The following is a 14,482-nucleotide window of genomic DNA, read 5'->3' as shown; positions in this document are numbered from 1 at the left end:
CGGGAGACTCCCCCTGGCAGCCAACAGAGTTAGCACTGACACCTCCCCCACCACCCATGCCAAGAATCTCTTGATTATCATCACCAGGAAGGCTTGACATGAGCACCCAAGCTAGTGCTGTCACTGCCTCATGCTTCCATACCCTCAAGATGCTGTAGAAGATGTTCAAATGGTTCCCAGTCAGCACTTGGAAAACGGGCACACACACCCTGTTTACAAGCAAGCTAGACTACGGGAACACCCTCTTTGCTGGGATCAACCAAAAACTCTCCAGAAGGTAGCCGACTATTCAGAAGTTGGAAGCCAGAATCCCTGTCAACCTCCTATGCCACACCGACATCACATCATACCTAAAGGAGCTCCACTGGCTTCCCATTCACAAATGAGCCTAATTAAGACTCCTTACCCATACGTTCAAGGAACCACATAACACTGGCCCATCATACCTCAACAATCGCATCTGCTTTCACAAACCTTCAAGACACCTCTGCTCACCCTGTATGCACACATCTTATGCATAAGGAAAACCCGATCCTGTGGTCGAACCTTCTCCTATATTGCTTCTAAAGTGTAGAACGACTTGCCACTATACATAACAGCTTCGGCCTTACTTCTTGAATTCTGCAGGAAGCTGGGTCCATATTTATATAGTAGTTGAGTAGTTTTTGTACCATGCAGTGGGGTGCGAGCATGACACAACTACTAAATGTGATTAAACACGCCACGCTAGGCCACCTTGCGTGGACATGAGTTGCTCGATAATTCCAGAGTAATGCAACGCAGCACAAATCACTGTGTTGCATTACTCTGCCTCAGGGAGGCATTCCTTGGGTGGTGCGTGGGGATTCCCACGCAATACCCATGGATTTTAATGCATTCCTAGACCCCGGGAAAGTGCCAAAACTGCTCTGGTTCCCCAGATTAAGTGTAACGAGAAGAAATATGTTTATTTCTCTCCATTATTCCACTTTCTATGTTTGCTGCATTCTCGCTCAGGTCTCCCCTCTCATCTGCTTGCTTCTCCCTTGCTTCAGTTCAGTCTTCCTCATGTTCGGGGTTTGCTGTTATTCTGTTGCGGGTTCCTTCAAAGGTTCGCTCCTTGTTGTCTCCTCCAACTTCAGCATCTTACCGGTATGCCTGAGCCGCTTCTTTCTTGTCCTTGTTTCTTTTATCATTAGTGATCCTCCAACCTGTTCATGGAAAATAGAGTCTTTCCTTAGTGTCTATAGGTTAGTGGATGACGTCAGCCCATTCTCCTCTCTCATGCTATTCTTCCTCTCTTCTTTTAGGTGCTGGTGGTGTATCACCCAGCTCTCCGAAGGACCCGCGTGCACCTTTGTGGGTATGTCCAGGGGAGAGTTTAGCCCCTTTACACACTTATCTAATGTTAACATGGCCCATATTAGAGACCAACATGGGATCCCTCTATTGTCCAAAGCCAAACCCATGGAAATAAGAGGAATCAATTGCACATTGTTAACATTAGGCCAGTAAAAACAGTAACTAAGCCTTTAAAAATGAGCATTCTCTGCAACCAGATGGGAATTATCCACTTGGATCTGTGGGCGTGTCCAGCCTTATATTTCTTTTGATAATTTATTTATAAGGTGACATGCATAAGGTAACCTTCAATTACCCTTAGAAGTCGACACGAATCTTTGGACTCAGATAGGAGTGAGATAACATCCTAGCAATCAACATTAATGAAATCAAATCAATAAACATCACTGTCAATATCGGAGTCAGTAATTTAAACACACCATGACCTATGTGGGCATGAATCATCACACCAGTTTAGTAAAGTTCAAACATTTATTTCCCTATATTAACAATGATAAGATCATGAAAATCAAATGCAAGACCAAATTATATAAGGACAAGAATAACACAGGCTGACCAAATCTTTGAAAGAATCTTAGCCTAAGCAGAATATTTATCATTAAGCATTCAAGAACTACCATACAGAATAACAACAATAACAAATCATAGAAACAGAATACATTTAATTATCACAGATGAATTTGTTTACAGTCAATTTATATGAAAAAGTCAAATGTGGATTGTGGCATCCCTAACTATTTCTTTAATTCGATAAGCATGTTTGGGCTTCATGCAAAAATAAAAAGAAGACAAAAATTAATTTGGAAGACATCTGACTATGGCGCTAACCAAAAATAGTGGTTGGATTTCAAAAACAGAAAAACATAAAAATCTGCAAGAAAAACAAATGCACATTGGCTATTCCTCTTGTTAGAAATGGGGTCTTTGGTTGGCAATCAGGCTACCCTCTGTCCAAGCAAGGACCCTCACTGTAGTCAGGGTAAGTCAGACACAATCCAAATTATCCTGTGCCCACCCTCTGGTAGCTTGGCACTGAGCAGTTAGGCTTAATTTAGAAGGCAATGTGTAAAGTATTTGTGGAATAAATCATGCAATAATACAGTTGAACACCACAAAAATACACCACACGATGTTTAGAAAAATATATAATATTTATCTGGTAAGATGCAGGTCAAAACGATTAAGATGCAATAAGTATATTTTGAAATATAATTGTAAAAATGATATAAAGTGTCTTTAGTCTCTTAAAAGCAACAAATGTCTCTTGCAAGCACAAAGGACTTGGTTTGCGTTCAAAATCTCCACAAAGAACAACAGAGGAGGGAATGCATGGAAAACAAGAAGGTGTGATTCGATTTCTCAGGCCACGTTGTTTATTTTTCATGCAGGGAAGGCTTTGCGTCAATTTCCGGCACTCGCACTTGGATCCTCTTTGGGTTGCGGGGTTTTCGGATACCCCGGGGACGATGCGTTGAAATCCGGCGCTGGCAGGATGAAGTCAGGCTGCGTCGTTTCGGCTCGGCTTTGCGTCGATCCAGTGGGCTGTGCGTCGAATTTCCGGTCGCTACGCTAGCGCTGCGTCGATCTTCTCCTTGCAAAGTCGGGCAGCGTCATTCCAGTTCGGCGTGCAGTGATTTTCTCACCGTGATGTAGGCTGTGTGTCGTTTCTGGCAGGCTGTGCATCGATTTTCACCGCACAGGGAGTTCTTCTTGCAGGAATGAAATCTTTTTGGTTCTGAGACTTCAGAGAACAGGAGGCAAGCTCTATCCAAGCCCTTGGAGAGCACTTCTTCAGCACAGCCAGAGAGCAGCAAGGCAACAGGGGAACTTCAAGGCAGCAGTCCTTCTTAGAAAGCAGTCAGGTGAGTCCTTTGGGCAGCCAGGCAGTTCTTTTTTGGCAGGTTGCAGGTTCTTGTTCAGGTTCTTCTCCAGGAAGTGTCTGAGTTGGTAGGGGCAGATGCCCTGTTTAAATACCCAAATGTGCCTTTGAAGTGGGAGAGACTTCAAAGAGTGGCTTAGACGTGCACAAGGTCCCCTTTCAGTTCCATCCTGTCTTCCAGGGTCCCAGTAGTGGGTGTGGCAGTCCTTTATATGAGGGCAGGCTACTGTCTTTTGACATGTAAGTGTCAGGCCCTCCACCCTCCCAGGCCAGGAAGACCCATTCAATATGCAGATGTATGCAAGTGTAACTGAGCATCTTGTGTTTGGGGTTTGTCTGAGTGAATGCACAAGGAGCTGTCGACTAAACCTAGCCAGACGTGGATTGTAAGGCACAGAAGGATTTAAGTGCAGAGAAATGCTCACTTTCTAAAAGTGGCATTTCTAAAATAGTAATATTAAATCCAACTTCACCAGTCAGCAGGATTTTGTATTACCATTCTGGCCATACTAAATATGACCTTGTTACTCCTTTCAGATCAGAAGCTACCACTCAAACAGTATATGAGGGTAGCCCTATTATTAGCCTATGAACGGAGCATGCCTCACAGCAGTGGAAAACGAATTTAGGAGTTTTACACTACCAGGACATATAAACTACACAGGTATATGTCCTGCCTTTTGTCTACACAGCACCCTGCCCTATGGGTTACCTAGAGCCTACTTTAGGGGTGACTTATATGTAGAAAAGGGGAGTTTTTTAGGCTTGGCAAGTACTTTTAAATGCCAAGTCAAAATGGCAGTGAAACTGCACACCCAGGCCTTGCAATGGCAGGCCTGGGACAAGGTTAAGGGGCTACTCAAGTGGGTGGCACAATCAGTTCTACAGGCCCACTAGTAGCATTTAATCTTCAGGCCCTGGGCACATATAGTGCACTTTACTAGGGACCTATAAGTAAATTAAATAAGCCAATAGGGTATGATCCAATGTCACAATGTTTTAAGGGAGAGAGCATATGCACTTTAGCACTGGTTAACAGTGGTAAAGTGTACAGAGTCCTGAAACCAGCAAAAACAGTGTCCAAAAATTGGAGGGAGGCAGGCAAAAAGGTAGGGGTGACCACCCTAAGGCTGTCAGGTCTAACACCTCTCCTATTAAGGATCAACAGGCAGCGATGTCTTCATCAGTGGAGCATCTTCTGGTCGCCTTCGTTGGGCAGTGACATAATAGGGAACAGTTCAGTAATGTTTGGCCTTAATGCATCTGAACTATCAGGGAAGAAAACTAAAGACACAACACATCATTACACTAGAAGAGTAAAGAAAATCTGCAGACAAATGCAAGGCACTGACAGGAACAGCAAAAACTGAACTAAATCACCTGATTTTGTGATATTAAAGTCCTAGAAATCAACTAGCTAAGTTTCTATTGGCCAGTCTATGGGGTGGTTTAGGTCAGAGCCTATTACATTTGCTCCACGTTTCAAAAGTAACTTTTCTTCATTTTCTGCATTAACAATTGACTCATCTTCTCTCACTGCAGTCACCAGTTTTTCGCAGCAGAATTCAATTGTTGCAGGTTATTCATTTAAACTGTAAACTATTGTCCTTGGGTACACACTATCTTGCAGGAAGGCAAACAAATGTTACAACATAAGAACATAACTTTTCCACAGTGAGCAAGTCACACAGGATGCTTAGAAAAACCTTTTCTGCAGTGTTAACAATTTTAAACATTGCCTCGGTATTTTACTAACAAGAGGCCTTTTTAAAACCATTGCTAAAACATGAGGAATTAAACATTTCCTAATATTTAAACTAGTAACCCCTTTTAGTACATATTAATATTCGTTTTTCAGTACATTTAATTATTTATACACATAATACATTTAATTAGACAGTTATTTATTATTATGTGGAACTAAATTATGGCTGTCACCAGAGTGGTCATATTTTCCAAAACACACTTTTTCAGTATTAAAGTTTAAACACGTTATTTTCATTATGCTTCAGTGTAAGGAAATGCCTCCTTGGCATGGTTACCCCCTGACATTTTGCCTATGCTGATGCTATGTTTTGATTTGAAAGTGTGCTGAGACCTGCTAACCAGGCCCCAGCACCAATGTTCTTTCCCTAACCTGTCCTTTTGTTTACACAATTGGCACACCCTGGCATCCAGGTAAGTCCTTTGTAACTGGTACCCCTGGTACCAAGGGCCCTGATGCCAGGGAAGGTCTCTAAGGGCTGCAGCATATCTTATGCCACCCTGGGGACCCCTCACTCAGCACAGACACACTGCTTGCCAGCTTGTGTGTGCTGGTGAGGACAAAACGAGTAAGTCGACATGGCACTCCCCTCAGGGTGCCATGCCAACCTCACACTGCCTATGCAGTATAGATAAGTCACCCATCTAGCAGGCCTTACAGCCCTAAGGCAGGGTGCACTATACCGTAGGTGAGGGCACCAGTGCATGAGCACTGTGCCCCTACAGTGTCTAAGCCAAACCTTAGACATTGCAAGTGCAGGGTAGCCATAAGAGTATATGGTCTGGGAGTCTGTCAAACACGAACTCCACAGCACCATAATGGCTACACTGAAAACTGGGAAGTTTGGTATCAAACTTCTCAGCACAATAAACGCACACTGATGCCAGTATACAATTTATTGTAACATACACCCCAGAGGGCACCTTAGAGTGCCCCCTGAAACCTTAACCAACTACCCGTGTAGGCTGACTGGTTTTAGCAGCCTGCCACACTTGAGACATGTTGCTGGCCACATGGGGAGAGTGCCTTTGTCACTCTGTGGCTAGTAACAAAGCCTGTACTGGGTGGAGGTGCTTGACACCTCCCCCTGCAGGAACTGTAACACCTGGCGGTGAGCCTCAAAGGCTCACCCCCTTTGTTACAGCACCACAGGGCACTCCAGCTAGTGGAGTTGCCCGCCCCCACCGGCCACGGCCACACTTTTGGCGGCAAGGCCGGAGGAAATAATGAGAATAACAAGGAGGAGTCACTGGCCAGTCAGGACAGCCCCTAAGGTGTCCTGAGCTGACTCTAACTTTTAGAAATCCTCCATCTTGCAGATGGAGGATTCCCCCAATAGGGATAGGAATGTGACCCCCTCCCCTTGGGAGGAGGCACAAAGAGGGTGTACCCACCCTCAGGGCTAGTAGCCATTGGCTACTAACCCCCCAGCCCTAAACACGCCCTTAAATTTAGTATTTAAGGGCTCCCCTGAACCTAGGAACTCAGATTCCTGCAACCTAAGAAGAAGAGGACTGCTGAGCTGAAAAACTCTGCAGAGAAGACGGAGACACCAACTGCTTTGGCCCCAGCTCTACCGGCCTGTCTCCCCCCTTCGGAAGAAAACTGCTCCAGTGACGCTTTCCCCAGGACCAGCGACCTCTGAATCCTCAGAGGACTGTCCTGCTCTAAAAGGACCAAGAAACTCCCGAGAACAGCGGCCCTGTTGACCCAAGACTGCAACTTTGTTTCCAAAGGAGCAACTTTAAAACGACTGCGTTTCCCACCAGAAGCGTGAGACTTGCAACTCTGCACCCGACGCCCCCGGCTCGACTTGTGGAGAAACAACACTTCAGGGAGGACTCCCCGGCGACTCTGAGACTGTGAGTAACCAAAGTTGTCCCCCCTGAACCCCCACAGCGACGCCTGCAGAGGGAATCCCAAGGCTCCCCCTGACCGTGACTGCCTGACTCTCAGATCCCGACGCCTGGAAAAGACCCTGCACCCGCAGCCCCCAGGACCTGAAGGATCGGAACTCCAGTGCAGGAGTGACCCCCAGGAGGCCCTCTCCCTTGCCCAGGTAGTGGCTACCCCGAGGAGCCCCCCCCTTGCCTGCCTGCATCGCTGAAGAGACCCCTTGGTCTCCCATTGATTCCAATTGAAAACCCGACGTGTGTTTGCACACTGCACCCGGCCGTCCCCGTGCTGCTGAGGGTGTACTTTCTGTGCTAACTTGTGTCCCCCCCGGTGCCCTACAAAACCCCCCTGGTCTGCCCTCCGAAGACACGGGTACTTACCTGCTGGCAGACTGGAACCGGGGCACCCCCTTCTCCATTGAAGCCTATGCGTTTTGGGCACCACTTTGAACTCTGCACCTGACCGGCCCTGAGCTGCTGGTGTGGTAACTTTGGGGTTGCTCTGAACCCCGAACGGTGGGCTACCGTGGACTTAAACTTGAACCCCGTAGGTGGTTTACTTACCTGCAAGAACTAACAATTACTTACCTCCCCTAGGAACTGTGAAAATTGCACTGTCTAGTTTTAAAATAGCTATATGTGTTTTATTTGAAAAGTATATATGCTATTGTGATTATTCAAAGTTCCTAAAGTACTTACCTGCAATACCTTTCATTTGAGATATTACATGTAAAATGTGAACCTGTGGTTCTTAAAATAAACTAAGAAAATATATTTTTCTATACAAAAACCTATTGGCCTGGAATTGTCTCTGAGTGTGTGTTCCTCATTTATTGCCTGTGTGTATGTACAACAAATGCTTAACACTACTCCTTTGATAAGCCTACTGCTCGACCAAACTATCTCAAAATAGAGCATTAGTATTATCTCTTTTTGCCACTATCTTACCTCTAAGGGGAGCCCTTGGACTCTGTGCATACTATTCCTTACTTTGATATAGTGCATACAGAGCCAACTTCCTACATTCAGTATCACAATTCTGTTAATACTGTGTACTCTAACAGATCGAATCAATTACTATTCATTTCCAATAGTGCCTGGAACACTGTGGATCAGATAGCATCATTTGTTCACTGATATGACGATTCTCAGGATATTACTATCAGCATCACATTGAAGATAAAATTACTATCTCTGACCAGTGGAATCAGCTTATCTGGAATGTTTTCTTTTACAGAAAGAGTCTGAGTCATTGAGAAACCCAAAGCAAGAGATAACCAAAAACTTGCTTGAGGTTAGTTAGGCCAACTTTGCAGATGTGTTCAGTAGAAACCTCATTGGAATACATTTGTGCTGTTTTTCTCAACCCAGGTTCCACTGTTCCTTAAGGGGGAATGTACACTTTGACAATCAAGGAAGAGGAAGCCCTCAAGCGGGTTTGGATGACAAGTTATCCAATGGCTGCATTAGGAACCCCACATTACCTGCAGTGGCTCCTAGTTTCATCGCCCCAAAAGCCAGTGAAGAATACCATATTATTTGTTACTGTGAGCTCAAAAACATAATCTTCGGGAAGCATTATCCTCTTCCTCTCATTCCTGTCCACTTAGATCAGATTAAGACAGCCAATATCTTTTCAAAATTAGATCTAAGACAGGCCTACAACTTTGTAAGGAGTAGAGAGAGACTAATGGAAGACTGCCTTCAGTATGCCGTTTGGTTACTATGAAGACCTAGTGATGCCTTTTGGTTTTTGCAAGGGATCTGCGGCCTTCCAGCACCTTGTGAATAACATCTTTTGAGATCTTCTTGACATAGTCTGAAAATGAACAACAGCATTGAGAACGTTAAAAGGAAGTGTTGTCTTTCTTATAGCAGCATTCGCTATATGCAAAGCTAGAGAAATGCCTCTCCAATGTCAAATAGACTAGCATCTTGGGATTCCAAATTTCAGCAAAGATATTGGAACGGACAAATCTAAAGTGCAAGCTGTATTAGACTGGCCTAGCCCCCAATGTGCCAAAGAAATACAGAGATTTGTGGTGTTCGCTAATTTTTACAGGCACTTCTTCAAGGACTTTTCCAGCATTATCCAGCACGTTGCGAACTCACTAAGATAATTATTCCTTTTCAGCGGAGACAAGAACATGAAGGATCCTTAATAACATTAGAGAAGACATTTACCACTGCTCCCATTCTTCGACATCTGAATCCTCACTTACCCATCACAGCAGAAACAGACACTTCATCTTTTGCCCCTGGGCCATCCTTCCCCAAAGAGATCCTCACACAGAGCCATTGCATCCGGTAGCATATTAGCCCTATACTTCAACCAGTACTGAATGTAATAACACAGTTTACGAGAGAGAACTCCTGACCATTAAAGAGGTGTTCACTAACTTGTGACATTAACTTGATAGTGCTCCACAAAGGATCATTGTATGGATAGATCGTGAGAACCTGCTCTATCTGGTGTCCATGTGTCAAGGCTCCGCATGCTTGTTTGTCACTCTTCTTTTCCAGGTTTCATTATGACATCTATTATTTACCAGGGCATCGATGTGGGAAAGCTGATGCCCTGCCAAGGAAAATGGAAGAACCTGAAGAGATCCATCCACCCTCAAACATTCCAACAGTGGTGCCCGATGCTGCTTATCTTTACAAGCAATTCCTGACAAGGGTTAAGCAAGCTCAAATGCCCACACATTCAGATAATTAGTTGTAGCAAGACCCACTTTGCCAACAAAGAGGTGAGTATCTCTTTCACTGGGGAGCTTCCGGAGGAAAAGCTACAACAGCAAATGATGCCCTGGTGTCATGGTTTCCTTGTCATGGGGTATTTAGGGTAGTGAAAGACACAAGAACTGGTAGAGAGAGACGTTTGGTGGCCTAAACCTAGTCAGTGAAGAAACATGTTCAAGGTTTTGTAGTGTGTGCTCAGGCCAAAGCTTTTCACAGGCGACCCAGAGGACTTCTCCAACCTCTCCCCACAGCAGAATGCCCATTGTCTCATATTTCTATTTTTTCTTAATAGAATTACTCAGTTCTCAAGGATTCACTACGCTACAAGTAGTCACTTACTATTTTTCTAACCTCAGACACGTTCTTCCATTGCACAAAATTCCTACAGCTGTTGAGTTAACACACGCAATACGTACAATGCTTTCTGAAGAACCATCAATTGGATTGGAAAAGTTGGATTGCTCTAGCCAAGCTTGCCTATAACAACACATTGTATTGCTCATTGGAAACTTTTTTTCTGTACCTTTGGCTACCATCCTAAGATGCTCTCCTCACTGTTTTCTGTGTCCAAAGTTCCCTGTGTCTCATACCTACTTCAGTGCCTGCATCAGGTGCAACAAATCGTTCAACAGCTTTTGTTAGGGGTAACCTGCATACAAACAGCAGTCACATTTATGTAGCCCCTTTGTTAATGTAGGAGATAAAGTACAGCTGTTTACTAAATCCTTCCCTATCAGAGGCTTGCATCCCAAATTTATTTCTGGATTTGTGGGGTTGTTTATGATTGCTGTCAAGGTCTGAAGAGCAGCAGTCAGACTTGACCTACCAAAAAATGGCAGTTATATCTCGTAGTACGTTTCGGAGTTAAACGAGAAATTTCAGAAATAGAGATTCATCTGTCAGCTATGATTTTTGAAGAGTCACCAGAATAAGGGATTCATCAAATATTTTTTAATAAAGTGTTGATACTAGGATTAGAACATATGGGTCCAAGGTGAGCAACTTAGGATCTTATTGAAGTATGGGGACTGAGTAGTGTCTGTCAGCATGGCAAAGCACATTGTCCTTGCAATCTCGAGGGTACTCCGCCCACCAGATTTAGACATGACCTCCAGCACTGCAATCATCCCTATACATTGAAAGGAATCATTCTCACAGCAGTTCCTTTCAATGTACTAAATGTTGTGTATTGATGTTGTGTATTGGTCGGTATAAATGTTGTCGTTTTGATGACGGTATACTAAACTGTTGACATTAGGAGTTTGTTATTGAAAAAGAAAAAACTAATGGCCCAATACACCTCAAGAGTTCGCTCCCAGGTCATGGGAGTCATTATTATTTTTCCTGTCTCTCACCAACAGGTTTTTCACGCAGTTGATGGTCACAAAAAAAGGGCATCATACTGTCAACCCTAAATTGGGCTGACTGTGTAATGTTCTTACTCTGATGGCCTCTGCTCTGTCCGGCCATCGGTGGAAGTATTCCGTTGACGCAGCGTACATGACCTTTGTTGGTAAAATACTTAGTCCAATATTTATATTTTTTGACGCAAACCTGCGCTAGCGCAGGTTTGCGTCAAAAAGTTTCGTGCCAGCTGTTGCCATTCTAACGCGACAGCCGGGCGTCACATTTAATGAATGACGGTAGCCGGCACTGCGGCCTGGTTAACGTCAAAATAATTGACGTTAGCGAAGGAGGCGTAGGGAAGACTGGGGGTTGTGCGTCAAAGAATGGTGCAAGTCAGGTTAAAGTAAAAAATATTGACTTTAACCTGACTAGCGTCATTTTTTGACGCACAACCCCAATGGAAATGACTCCTGTCTTAGCAAAGACAGAAGTCATGCCCCCCTGCCCAATGGCCATGCCCAGGGGACTTCTGTCCCCTGGGCATGGCCATTGGGCACAGTGGCATGTAGGGGGGCCCAAGTTAGGTCCCCCCATGCCACTTAAAAAAAGAAAAAAAATTACTTACCTCTACTTACCTCTACTTACCGTAGATGGGCCCCCCCACCCATGGGTGTCCTCGAGGGATGGGCGAGGGTGGCAGGGGGTGTCCCTGGGTGCAGGGAAGGGCACCTGTGGACTACTTCCATGGTCAGAGACCATAGAAATGAGCCCACAGGTCCTCTAACGCCTGCCCTGACCCAGGCGTTAAAAAATTACTCTAAGCAGGCTTAGAGCCATTTTTTAAAGCCCTCCTCCTCCAGTGCGTCATTTTTGAACGGGAGTATAAATAAGGTGCAAATGCCTTTGAGTCATTTTTTGCCTGGGAACGCCTACCTTGGATCTCATTGACGTAAGGTAGGTTTCCACTGTAACAAAGTGACTCTAACTCCATAAATCTGGCGCTAGACAGGTCTAGCGCCAAAGTATAAATATGGAGTTAGGTTTCCGCCGGATTCACGTCAAAAGAAATGACGCAAATCTGGCACAAACAGAGTATAAATATGGGCCTTGCGGTCTGCCCATCTTTACATGAGGAGGCGGACCGAAGGTTTGGTGGGCAGTGGACTCTGTCACGTTTGCAACAGAGTACCCTGTCTGCCAAATTCTGCTTCTGAACCTTAGGGCCTGATTACAGATTTGAAGTTATTTAACACATCCGTTAATTAGCAAATGCGTTAAATAACTCAAACTTTGATAAGTTTAGGCATGTCAAATCTGACGCAATTTAATGGGGGGGAATCATATGTTATTTACCACACCATGCGGATTTTGGCGTGCTAAACCCCAAAATCTGCATGCAATTCCACACAAACTCACAATAGGCGCTATATATCACACTCAATAAATAAAGTACACTGTGGTATCGTTATTTATCAGGTGCGGCAAAAAAACACATAACTCGTAATCAGGCCCTTAGCCATAAAATTGCATCTGCCCACATGTGGATTTTTCTGCAAAGAAATTCTATACCTTTATCTAGGAAGGGAGGAAGATGGATTTTGAAAGGTTTGCGGAACTTAGGGCCTTATTACGAGTACAGTAGTCCTGGGACTGCTGTACCCATGGTAGCGGTCTGACTGCCACCTCCTTGGTGGTCTGACCACCAGATTGAAAGAATGGCGGTCGGACTGCCGCAACCGCAAGGAACTCGGATCCTGGGGCGACGGTGGTAGGGAAAGCCGTGGCCGGCACCGCTGTGCTGATCATGACCTGCCTTTCCCCCAAACTTTTTATGGCGGGAAACCCGCCATGAAAAGCTCAGCAGAAAGGCAGGTGAGGTGTCCCAAGCAGGGCCACAGAGTGATTTTTCCCATTGGGCAGTGTGATAGGGGGCACATGTTGTGCCCCCCTATGCCTGCACTGTCGGTGCAAATTGTTTGTCATACACAACATTGTGCATGGCAACAGTGCACCCAAGATACATCTGGTGCTGCATTGCGGTGGCATGTGCTTCAGGCTCACTTCATGAGCCGAAGCATGCCTTCGCCGTGCCACCGCTGCAGACACTACCACCAGCCCGGCAGCTGTGTCGTAATGCGGCAGTCAGGAGGCCGCTGGCTTGGCACCGTCCTCTTGACCGCTGCATTGGCGGTCTGGTAGTCCAACCACCAAACTAAAAATCGGGCCCTTAGTTGAGAGAAACCTTTCACTTTATGTTTACATTTCCTCCCAGTACAAGGTCCACTCGTCTTTGAGATTACTCATAAGGTGCTGGGACACTTAGGCCCATATTTATTCTTTTTTAGCACCGCATTTGCATCATTTTGTGATGCAAAAGTGGTGCAAACTTACAAAATCCAATTGTATTTTGTAAGTTTCAGCCGCTTTTGCGTAAAGAAATGACGCAAATGCAGCGCTAAAAAAGTATAAATATGGGCCTTACATCTAAAACAGAAACTTTTTACTTTCGCCTTTATTTTTTTGTAATTCCATCTGCCATAAAATATTGGCTATTACTGAATCTTTGGTTTTAAAGTGTTTCAAAGAAACATTGTAAATAGTAGCAGGTTACATGAGGCCACTGTTGCCGTAATTGGTGCTGAAGCTGTTCAACCACATCTCTTCCCTGACTACTTCTTCTTTTAAAGAAATAAAAGAATAGTGTAGACCAACCCTTTGTGTCTATTGTTCAATTTTCCTTAAGAACAGTGTAGTGCTGCCAATGAACTACACATTTATTTGCCAAAATATTACAACATTGAAGTATATTTTCAGTTACTAGAGGACCGATCAAGATCATTTTTAGGTTTGGCTCAAGCAGCATTCATTTATGCCAAATCTTCAGCACATATCTAAATAACTTGAAAGAGCTGGCTTTGCACTTAGAACAAAAAGAGAAGTGTGCAAGTGTTATGCATAACATCACCACGTGGGGTTCAAGTGTTGTACCATGCTAATGTATGATCTGCTGTTGTTCTTGATGAAACTATTCAGAGTTTTGTCTTCACAAAACCCTTTTTGTAGTCTAACATTTGTTGTAACCACATGGGTGTAGCCAGTGGCAGCTTGTACCCTTTTAAAGTGGTGGGTGAGTGAAGTGCCCCACCATTTTGCACACAAAAAAAACATACACCCTCCCTCCAAAATCCCAAAGTAAACCACCCCCCCTCCAAAAGCCCAAATAACACTAACTATACCATAAATACAATCAGTAGACTTACATGCACTACACACTTACATACATTACACACATGCATTACACATTTAAAAAAAGGCACTTACCACGGGCTGCTCATCCTCCTCCATGTTCTTCTACTCTCCGATAGAGGATGAAGGTCCCTAACCAATCCAGACTCTGCTCTCATGCTGCCAACCAGCATGAGAGAAGCACCTGGATTGGATGGAGCGGCCTGGCTGGATGCTCCCTTGTGCCCTGGAGGCCTGGTCTCCCCCAGCTGTCTTAAGAAAGCTGAG

This window comes from Pleurodeles waltl, chromosome 5 (assembly GCF_031143425.1).
Source record: "Pleurodeles waltl isolate 20211129_DDA chromosome 5, aPleWal1.hap1.20221129, whole genome shotgun sequence".
Classification (NCBI taxonomy): domain Eukaryota; kingdom Metazoa; phylum Chordata; class Amphibia; order Caudata; family Salamandridae; genus Pleurodeles; species Pleurodeles waltl.
Note: the sequence above shows the minus strand (reverse complement) of the source record.